Source organism: Grammomys surdaster, unplaced genomic scaffold (assembly GCF_004785775.1).
Source record: "Grammomys surdaster isolate TR1022 unplaced genomic scaffold, NIH_TR_1.0 126091, whole genome shotgun sequence".
In the NCBI taxonomy this organism is placed as follows: domain Eukaryota; kingdom Metazoa; phylum Chordata; class Mammalia; order Rodentia; family Muridae; genus Grammomys; species Grammomys surdaster.
Window position 1 is genome coordinate 4688083 of NW_021620899.1, and position 12130 is coordinate 4700212.

Below are 12130 nucleotides of genomic sequence, written 5' to 3' on the forward strand. Positions count from 1 at the left end.
CTTTCCCCCCCCCCCCCAGAGATCATACTGCAATTTGTTGATAAATTCTGAACAAGGACAGAGATTGACACCTCAGAAATGTCCTATATTTCTTAAACGGCATCGTAGCATTCAGTTATGGATGGGAGAAGGGGTCATGGAACCCTGGACTTCTGGGGAAACTATTGGCTATTGATGTGTACTGACGGAGGAGAAGTCAGTGTCTTCAGTGTTATACTCACTAGCCCAGTTCAGATAGATATTCCCATATTTATGTACTGCTTAAACTCCGTGGGCCGCAAAAACAAAAACTAAACAAAAGCATGAAAGTGGGAAGGGGACTTGTAAAGGTTTAGATTGGAAGCAGATTGGAAATAAGAGAGGCTGAGTATGAAAAATGTCATCAAAACACAAAAATGTATGCTGTATGTGAGTGTGTGTGTGTGTGTATGTAACTGTCAAAGCATACATGTAATTCAAAAAGAAGAAAGAAATACTGATTTTGACCCATCATTAAAAAGAAAGGGTACTGGTTAGAAATGTATCTCAGTTGTAACATCTTGCATAACATTAACAAGGCCCTGGGTTCCTATAACTGATGCATGAGAAATTGCAAACAGTAAATATAAGGAACAAAATCAGAGAAGGGATTATGTGCCAAAGACAAGAATTTCCCCCAATAAATTACTCATATGGAATACTTCAGTTATTACATATATTACATGGTAATACATGTTAGACTACTTGACATTTTAGGCATCAAAATAGCTTAAAAATTTAGAAGCAACACTTTTCTCATATGCATATTCATCAGTGGTTACAAATCAAGCTCCTTCTACATTCTGTAAATGGTCCTTAAAAATTAATTGATGATTATGATTTGGAGTGTTAACAATAGGGAAAGTGTTTCTTGTAAACTGACTTGCACAAGCCAGCTATTAAAAGTATCGATCATTAAATGAATTCTCACGGGTTATGGTAATGATAACTCACAGGTGAAATTTAGGAACTAAATATTTCATAAAGTGTAATTTGCCTTCTAACTACGTTTTCTGAATCCATCACTTCATTGTTTCGTTTAAGTGCTGTGTCAAAACTGTAAGTTAGAATTGCTACTAAATGATTAAATACTAATTCATCTCCTGTGCCTTTCTCATTTGCTTGCAATGCTATGTGAAACAGGTTTCTGGGGAAACTATGTATTAATGGGCATTTGCAGTAATTCACAATGTTGAGTTATGTGGAGTAATAAATGGGCATTTCCCTGACTCACTAAATGACAGGGTTTTCAGCAGCACCTGAAAGGAATGACATCTTTATACGATATGAAATTGCATTGTGACCGTCGAGGAAAGAGTGCACACACAATTTTACATACTTTATGTTAGCCATCGTGACGTTTACTATCCTTATGCTCAAGTATTTTGCCTGTTAGCAACTTATTTATTACAGGAGACAAGCAAAATGATTGTAATAATAAAAAACGAAATAGATTCAGGTTATTTTTGAAATGTGGTCCTGGTTAAAGCATGTGGTTTAAGGTCCAGACTGGGCAGTTATTTCATATTTTCCTTGTCAGTGGCATGTCGTAAACTCAAACACTGCAATGATGTACTTCCTAGAAGGTCCAACTCTAGCAAGCAATTGAGCCAAAACACCCACTCTGTGTGAAGTATCTGTTAAATCTATTTGACTTTACAGCCAAGTTTGAAGTGCCCAAGACTGCTACTCCCATAAGGTTATTATATTAAGTACAATATTTTAGAATTCTGAAAGTTCCCAGCAAGAAATCTACATACTACAGATGACAACATACTGATCCTCAATAATGCACTAAACTTTTTTTTTTTCAGAAAAAAGCATCTACTGCAGACTAATGCACTTGATGAGAAGTATAGAAATCTCCAATATCCTATACCAACTTGAATGCAATAGAGAATTTAAAAGGTTCCAGGTGACAGGTCATGATTCCAGATAGGAAGAAGGGAGGACTGATCCAAGCATTCAAAGCTAATTTCACCCTAGAGCATTTGTAAATTTGTAATCAAATGCTAGAGGATTTTGTCTAAGACAAAAATAGAAAGCAGAGGGAGCCTGAGACTGGTGCACAAGACCCCAGGTATTATTATATTTTGTTTGTGTAAGTTTTCAGATTTGTTAGGCAAAAATTCATGCATTCATTTGTTTTCAGAGATATTTTCTTATATATAATCCGAATACACGCGCGCGCGCACACACACACACACACACACATTTATTTGATTTATTTGAGATACAATTAGGAATTGTATCCTGGTAAATACCCTGATTGGGAGCTATGAACACTGATGTCAGTTCAATTTTTGTAAAAGTCACGGCACATCAGATATGACTATATTTGTATTTATGTATTTACATGTCCTCAAACACACAATCACACAATCACTATATGTGAGTATTTTCGGGTGAAGACAAAGCAGATTTCACTAAGACTGAATTTACTGTAGAAGCTTCCATCTGACTGAATTGAACTATGTTACTCTACTCATTCTTCATAAAAAAGGAACTGTGAATTCTCTTGTGAACAGTAAAATAATATGTAGACACTCAAAGTAGCTCCACAATTTTCCATACTCAAGATACTATGTCCCATTCAATAAACATTAGACATAGCAAGTAACAAGACCAACTGTCTCAAAGCCAGAAAAAAGACATTAGAAACAAATGTTTGGCAGAAATAGATATTGGAGATGTCAGACAAGAACAATTAAAACAGAGTGAGCAAAATCATGTAGTTAAATAACATACTAGATTTTCTTATTGGAGACTTGGAAATTTAAACTCTCATTGTTATTCCATAAACAATAAAAGCATACTAATACATAACAGGGCTGGAGTAATGTCACAGTGGTTAAAAGTAGTTGCTGCTCTTCCAGAGGACCCAAGGCTAGTTCTCAGTTCCCATACTGAGTGGTTCACAACTGCTGTAACTCCAGCTACAGGGGATTTGATGCCCTGTTCTTGTCTCTGCAGGCACTTGAACACATGATGCACAAACATACATAAGTAAAACTAATAATGATAATAGTTCTTTTAAAAATCTAACTAGTGCATTATGAGTCTAAAAAATCACTAAAGTTGAAAAATCATTAAAATCTGTGAAAATGAGACTAATACCATTCTCTTTAAAAATGTTATTAACCAAAAATTTTCATTACTTTCCATCAATGAACATCTCACTATTAGGGTGCCTTTCTAAGCTACCAAGAAAAGCATAATTTTTTAGATATGTGTATCAGATCATTGAAAAATATTACATTTCCAGATGCATTAGAGTTGGACACTATTCCCAATTATGCTGCAGTCAGAAGGATAGCTCAGAGGAACTATAAAATAGTAAATGGACCAAGAGATATTACTTTATATATGTCATCTTGTGTTTCCTTTTCATGTATATTAGTGAGTCTTGATATACCATTGAATAAAACCTCAAAAGAGTAGTCAATTATACTTTTTCTAATTGTATCTTAAATCTCAAATATATATATATTATTTATATATATATGTATATACTATATATATAATTGTGTATGTATATATAATTGTATATTATATACAATTGTATATATATCTGAAAATATCTCTGAAAACAAGTAAATGCATCTACCTACTTTTGCTTAACAAATCTGAAAACGTACAGAAACAAAATATATAAAATAAGTTACTTACTGCTGAAAGTGTTTTCAATTCAATAGATAAATCAATTATCTATTGATTTTCTATCATAGTTTTATTACTGATATATGTAGTACAAAGATAATTGACTTGCTATTTGTACAAATAAAGTAATTGTCAATGTTCATGATGCTGTTTTAGAGTATTAGGTATTTATAATCTTTTTGTGTAGATTTCTATTGCTTTGTGTTTATAAGTCTTATTTTTCTCAATCATATAATAACATATCTTTGTCTTAAAAGACTCCGTTAATATGTTTATACTTTCAAAATTCATTTATCATCACATTTGAAACTGATCAAGAGGTTCCCAATGGAGGAGTTAGAGTGAAGACAGAAGGTGCTGAAAGGGTTTGCGCCCCGTGAGGAGAGGAACAATACCAACCAATCAGAGCTCCCAGGGTCTAAACCACCAGCCTGGGAGCACTTAGGGAGGGATCCATGGCTCCAACTTATATGTAAGGGAGGATGGCCCTGACGGGCATAGGTGGGAGAGGAGATCCTTGGTCCCATGAAGGCTGGGCACCACCGTGTGGGGGGGAATTTGAGGGTGGGGAGGTGGGAGAGGGGTAGGTAGGGGCACATCGGCAAAGAAACAGGAGGAGGGACGATGGGATAGGGGGTTTCTGGGTGGGGAGGATGGGGTAAGGGGATAACATCTGAAATAAAATAAAATATCCAATAAGAAATGAAAAAAAATTATAAACAGGGAAATGCTATGACAGAGTACTTGTCTAAGAGTGATTACAAGGCCAACATTCATAATGCTTGTTTGAATCACCAGTGTTAACAAAAGTAAATCAATACAAATATCCAACAGAAGTATTTCCTAATCCTCTTCTTTAAACAGCTAGCATAGAGGTGGGTGTGGTGGCACAAGCCTTTACCCTAGCTCTGGAGGGAAAGGCAAGTAGATCTCTGCATTCAAGGACAGCCTGGTCTACAAAGTGAGCTCCAGTTCTAGGACAGTCCTAGATACACAGAGAAACCATGTCCAAAACAAACCCCCACAAACATAGAGTAAGTCCTATATTAAAACAAGCTGTGCACCAGCTATGTGGATCTATAAAATATATGTAATCTGTGTCCAAGGCACCTTACTTTTCAAAAACTCAGAACAACATCAACTACTTTACAAGAGTAAGATCTAAAATAAATAAATAAATAAATAAGTAAATAAATAAATAAATAAATAAAACAGCAAAATAAAGTGTTTAAAAAGCTTATAGCAAGAATGGAACTTACTAAGGATTGTGTGATTGTTGTCCACTGTTTCTGTGATTGTATAATTATGTTTTCCTTTTAATTATATGTTTATGCTTAATGCTCAGCATATAATGCAAACCTTTATTTAGTGGTGAACAATATTTCTAATTCAAAAACCTTTCTTTCACCCTTGGAACAATTTCTATTTCTTTCATAGTTATCACTCTACATAGCTCTATCATTGTCAACTTATATTGTAATTATTTTTTAATATTAAGTATCTACTTCTCTTACTCTTCTCTGTATGTCACTTGACTCACCTAAACAAATGAGTCTGCCTTTCCCAGTGTCTTCAATTTGTTTTGTTTTGTTTTGTTTGGTTTGGTTTGGTTTGGTTTGGTTTGGTTTGGTTTGGTTTGGTTTTATGAAAAGCTCTGTCAGCAATCCCCCAAACCACTCTGGGCTCAGAAATTCACAAGAAGATCTCAATGTATAGCTTTATTGAAGCTATGATTTATTGTGGTAAAAAGAAACAAAGCAAAATCAGCAAAGGTTCAAGGTGTACGGAATCAAAGTTAGAATCAACCAGGTGCAGGAGCCTGAGAGACTTTTCTCTGGAGAATCTCTCAGGACATGATTTTTCTATCCTGTATAGTACTGTCATCTACAGAGGAAGGTCATTATAACTTCAGGGTCTCAGGTTTTCAGTGTGGCTTAGTCAAAAAGAAATTCTGCCTAATCTGTTAAAAATGTAAAAGTAGGTGCCTGGCATAAACCATATTGTTTATACAAACAGTGTAAGTAGAGTAAGCCATGAGACTTTTATATCACTGTTAGTTCCATACATACCAGCCAAGGTATGCTAACAGGCCTTTCTTCTTGCACAAGAGCTTAGCACAGAAAGTGCATTTAAAACTAATTTCTACCAACTAGACTAAATATGAAAAGCTATTGAATGAAACAATGTTAATAAAATACATCAGACTGAAATATACAACTCCTAGAGTGGCCATAATGGCAGGTAAATAGTTAAAGATTCATTTACCTGATACTGACCTGAGGATTAACACTACAATATGTACTACACTGGGTACCTAGACTTCAAAATGTCAAAATGCACATACATACAATAATAGAGCAGGTTGTTATTATAATAGAATAAGGCAATATTGATTTTTTTAAAGGTGCAAAGCTATAGTATAAACTGACTATACTAATGGCTATATAATTAACAATTGCTAAATACTAGAAACCTCCTAAGATACTTCAGGGGTTTTTAACCTCCCCCTCCTCCACAAACAAGGTAATATTGTGAGGCTACTGATATTTTAGCTTTCTTGACAATAGTCATAATTTTTGCCATTATTATCAAAATACATTTTATGCATCTTAAATATGTACAATAAAAGGAAAATAAAAATAATTGACATTAATGTAAAACTAATCTAATATGATTTTAATACTCTTGTTTAGATTTCAAAAACCAAGGGGAAAATCAGTGACTCTCCATATAAACAAGCAAATAAACAAAATTTGGCCATCAGTGTCAAATATAAAGGGCAGGTTTAGCTTGGGAGATAATCTTAACACTTCCCATAGAGCTGGAGTTGGAGCTGTGAATTACTTGACCTAATGACAGGGTAGGAGGGAAGAAGCAGGGGAAGATGAGAAGAAATCTTTCTAAAAAGTTATTTTAAAAAGAGACTAGGTCCACTAAACTAGAAATTTATTTCAAAAGTCAAAGTATGAGATGCCAATCTTGGACCGAAAAATGTATCCTGTGTACAAGAAATAGAGGAACAGGGAGTGGAGCAAAGACTGAGGGAAGGGCCAACCAATAATCAGCCCAACTTGAGACCCACCCCATTTGCAAGCACCAATTCCTGACACTATTAATGATACTCTGTTAAGCTTGCAGATAGGAATCTAGCATGGCTGTTCTCTGAAAGGCTTGACCCAGCAGCTGACTCAGACAAATGCAGACACCCACAGCCAAAGAATAGATGGAGCTTGGGGACTCCTATGGAAGAATAGGAGGAAGATTTGTGGTCCCAAACTGGATAGGAACTCCTCAGGAAGATCAACGTAGTCAACCAACATGGAACCTTGGGGCTCTCAGAGACTGAATCAACCAAATAACATACATGGGCTAGACCTTGACCTCCCTGCACATATGTAGCAGATGTACAGCTTGGTCTTGATATTGGTCCAGAACAACTGGAGCAGGGGCTATTCCAAAAGCTGTTGCCTGTCTGTGGGATATGCTTTTCTAGCTGGGCTACCTTGTCTGGCCTCAGTGGGAGAGGAAGCATTTAGATGGGCAGAGACTTAATGTGGGGGGGATGCCTTGGAGGCCCCACTCTCTAAGAGGAGAAAGGGATGAGGAATGTGGGGGATGATTGTGTGAGGGGTGACTGAGAGGGGACAGTCACCAGAATGTAAAGTCAATTAATAATAATGATAATTAATAATAAAATCAAGATGCCAATCTTGAAGCAGTAAAACTGGGATAGTATTGCAACTCTAAAAGAAAACTTTACAATACCAGAAAAACAGATTGGAAGAAAGAAGATTCATTTCTAGAAAGCACAATGAAGGAATAATTTTTGAAACATGCCATGACATAATAATATCTATTTATAACAACCCCTAGCACTGCTACTGTATGTGTGACTCAGGGAACAATGTGAAGGGAGGCTGCAAGACTGTAATAGTCAGATTGTCAGGAAGTTGCTTGTGTAACTGCCTCTGTTAGAAAGGACTGCATAACAATAACAATATCAATAGACAACTTGAGGCCCATACATTGAGAGGAGCCCATGTCCCACACTGGGTGGAAGACCAGGAACTGGAAGCTGGATGGCTCAGAGACCTAGGGTAGAACCAAACACAACAGCAAAGGAGGAGGAGGAGGAGGAGGAGGAGGAGGAGGAGGAGGAGGAGGAAGAGGAAGAGGAGGAGGGAGAAGAAGAAGAAGAAGAAGAAGAAGAAGAAGAAGAAGAGAAGAAGAAGGTCGTCAATGTCAATGAAGTGATACCAAATGATATTCTGTTAAGCTCATAGCTCAATGCCTACCACAATTGTCTGCAGAGTGGCTTCCTCCAGCAGCTAATGGGAGCAGATTCAGAGACCTACATCTAAACATTAAGTCGAACTCGATGAATGCAGTAGAAATCTGGGAGGAAGGATTAGTAGGAGTCAGAGGGGTGGAGAACATGGCCAACAGAATTAACTAAACAGGGCTCATTGGAGGTCACAGAGACTCAACCAACAACCTACATAGATCTTACCTAGGTCCTCTGCATGTATGTTATTGTGCAGCTTGGTGTTCTTGTGGGACTTCTAACAGTGGGAATAGGGCTATCTCTGGCTCTTTTGCCAGATCTTGGAACACTTTTTCTCCTACTGGGTAACCAGCCTTGATATGAGGGGTTGTACTTAGTCTTACTGTAACTTATTATGCAATGTTCATTTGAGAGGCTTGTTCTTTTCTGAAGGGAAATGGAGGAAGAATGGATCTATGGGAGAAGGGATGTCAAGGGCAACGTTAAGGAAAGAGTGGGAAGAGGCTGCGATCCTGTTGTATTGTGAGAGAATAAAGAAAACGAGAAAAATTTTAAACTAAGTGTCAATAGACATGTTAGCATGGAAAGAGTAAAATTTCATGAGGTTTCACATTTGAACTATGAACTACAGGCAACTAATGGCTGCCAAGAGGGGGAAAATTAGCCCCTCCCAGGAATCAGCCCTACAAAGTTGTCATCCTGGAAATGTAAACACACAAACAATATTGAGTCAACAGAACAGGTTTCTATTTATATATATCTCCACATTTATGCATGCAACAACAACAAAGAAAAAGACGCTCTCAACTTGAGGGGATGAGGCATAGAAAGAATTGGAGGAAAAGGACAAAAATCATACACACACACACACACACACACACACACGGAAAGAAACTAGAATCAGCTGAATACTATCCTTTAGGAAATATATAGAAGCAAACACTTCAAGATTCCACCCTATGAGGTAAGTAAAACAATTACATTTACATAAGAAAAACCATCTCACATACCGGAGAAAGAGAAAAATGGAAAGTTCATTTTCAGGTTTCAAGTGTCAGTTGTTTGAATAGTGGATATAGAGATCTGCAAAAGTACAGATTGCCTACGGGTAATATACTGTGCTTTACACTTGATATTGGATAAGAGAATGATTTTCATACTATGTAAGGTTTATTTACCATAAGAGAAACATACATTTAGTTAGGAGGATGAGAAGAACGAGACGTGAAGGGAATGTGAATTTGAAAGAGAATCAGGGATATAAAACACTACGTGACAGTAAAGGAGCCTGAGGAGTGAACCAGCTGCATGAAGCGGAATCCAGAGCAGAGACAAAGACTGCACTTACAAATACAGCAACCACTCTTTCCAACAAGACAGGAAGACAAACATACAATGTGGAAGAACGTCCTATTGTTCAGGCTTTGTAATAGAGATTGTTTCAAACACAACTATGAGGCATGACCCTGTGTGCTCAGGTGCCAATGTGTCACTGGGAGAACACAAGACAGTTGAACTGAGGAAAAAAAATATGACTATTGCATCATTAACTGAATTGAGGTAAACATTGATGAGCAAAATAGAGTAACAGATGTTGCAAAACAAACAAACAAACAAACAAACAAACAAGTAAATGAAATCAGACTTGAGGGCCTGAGCTATGGGCCAGTGGTTATGAGCCCTTTTTGCCCTTCTAGACCAGGGTTTGGTTACCAGCAATCCACATAGCAGGTATCAACTGTCTGTAACTGTAGTTCACTGCTGCCCTCCTCTGGCCTCTATGGCCACTTCCTAAATATGGTACACACACAAGCAAGAAAAGCACATACAGGCACCCAGACGTGGGGCTCGAGGCACGGACCCCTCTGGACGGACCCTCATTGAGAGGATGTGCGCAGGACATCAAGATTAAGCGAGACAGAGATCAAAACCCGCGACCTGTCATCCACGGAACCAGGTTGATGCTGCCATCAAGAAGACGGTTGAAGTTCATTACCATCAGCCGAAAATTGAAGAGGATCCAGAAGTGACTCTGCAGGAGACTGACACAGCTGCCAGCTCCCCTGCCTCCCCCCTACGGTCGACCGCTAGACTTCCACGCCCTCCAGAAGGGTTCCTGGTATGCCTGGCTTTGCCCCCGTTTCTCTCGATAGAGAGCTTGGCCTCTTGATCACCACAACAAAAATTGGCTTTTTCCTAAACCAAGGCCGCCCTTGATATGGCCGCTAACATTGGGGAGCCTTCCTTTATGACAATATTACACCCCAAACTGACAAATGGTTGGTAAATTGAACATTTACAAGGGACTAGGATGGCTGTGAGTTAGCCCAATGACGGGATTATTGTAGGTCCACTTCCCAGGGGCCCACCCAATGCAGCCGAAAAGGAGTGCATGGTGCTGGGAGTGGGTGCAGCCTACATGGCCTAAGACAGGGCCCTCACCCTCCTTTCACCCACATCGGAGTCCCTTGACGTTGCCCATCGTCGACAGCCTAAAACCTTCGACCATCGATGTGACTCGTCTCACATCAGTGTTTTGGGGTTGTGAACTTGTCTAAGACCCCCCATAATTAGACATCCAAATTCAAAATTCACATAGTTGGGATTGATCATAAGATGCCTTCTCTAACTAAACAGAGAAGGGGGAGATGCCAGAAGCCAGGACCCTCGCCCTTACCCTCACCCCCTACCTTTCCCCACCTGCACAATGTCCTCTGAAGCTTGGCAACTGCAAGATCCTGCTTAGCAACTGCAGATAGACTCAAAGCAGTGTACCATATCATCTTAAGAATAGCAGGGAGACCATAACTCAAGCAGTGTACCATATCTTCTGAAGAACAGCAGGTAGATCATAATTCAAGGCAGTGTACCGTATAGACCATGACATGTTTCAAGGCACAGGCCAAGAAGATTTTGTACTTTTCCACCATCTGGCCCCTCTTACCCCCTCCCCTTGTGAAACATGCTATAAAAAAGCATTTCATGTTCAAAAATAAATAAATTATTAAAAAAAATACAAAAAAAAAAAAAGAAAAGCACATACACACAAAACAAAATAAATCTTAGTTAGTTTTGTCTGAAAAATAGAAATCATAAGAAACATGTTGTGATTTCAGTCTTTATTAACAACAAATTGTCTAGTTTGCATTATATATTTTTAGATTCAGTCATTTTGGAATTGGGTAGTATTCACATTAATTTATGAAGCTACTGACAGAAAATCCTAAGTGCTCATTTTGTACTGAAACGGAATCCAGGAAAACAGCTGCTTGCTTTTTCAATCAAATTAGATGCTCAAGTAACTTTCACAACTAAACTGTTTCTTAAATCCTACAAATGGCTTTTTAGCTGGAAGAAAATGTCAAATAACTGAGAATCGGAAGCTTTTAAGGGAAGAAAATAATCTATACAGAAATTCTGGCAGAAATCAGAAAATGAATTATCCTGGAGCTTTTGACATGAACTTTCCAGCACTATGCTATCACAAGGATTCGGGGAAACTAAGTGAAGCACTTAGAGAATCATTGCTCCGTTGGAGTCTTTTGAGATGGATTGTTTAGATGTTAGTAGTTGTGAATCCACCTTCCTCTTAGACCACTGTAGCTAAGAGGGTCTTATTCCCACTTGTTCTCTCTCCTAGCACTTTGATTCTCTCTTCCCCATGCTGTCTATGCTTTACTTTTAAAGAGAAAGGCCAGACTTGAAAAACAAATACCTCGTTATTCTGTAGCTGTATATTTTCATAGGCTAACGTATCATTGTTCATGATGAGAAGTGGAGCTGCAAATATTACATACACTTGGTGTCTCTGGTTGTGAGAATATGTTAGTTCACATCATTGAGGAAGAGATGCATTGCTTACTGAAATAATTTGTCAAAGAGAAATACTAATAGTTTTGAAAAGCAAATAGAAGATGTCTTCCTATGCAAAGACAGAAAATTCTGAAAAATGTGATCAAGAGAAATGAATAGAATGAATTTCAAAGTAAATGTGTCCACTGCTTTCAATAACCTTCAGAAGCAGCAACTAGACATGTGTAAAAAAAGCCATTTGAGAGGCCTTCCTTTGTTGGTTTGTGCTAGAACATTTATGTTCAACTTTAAGAACAAATGAACCACTCCAAAATCAGTTCTCACCAATGTTGACTATTTCATAATTTTAGAACC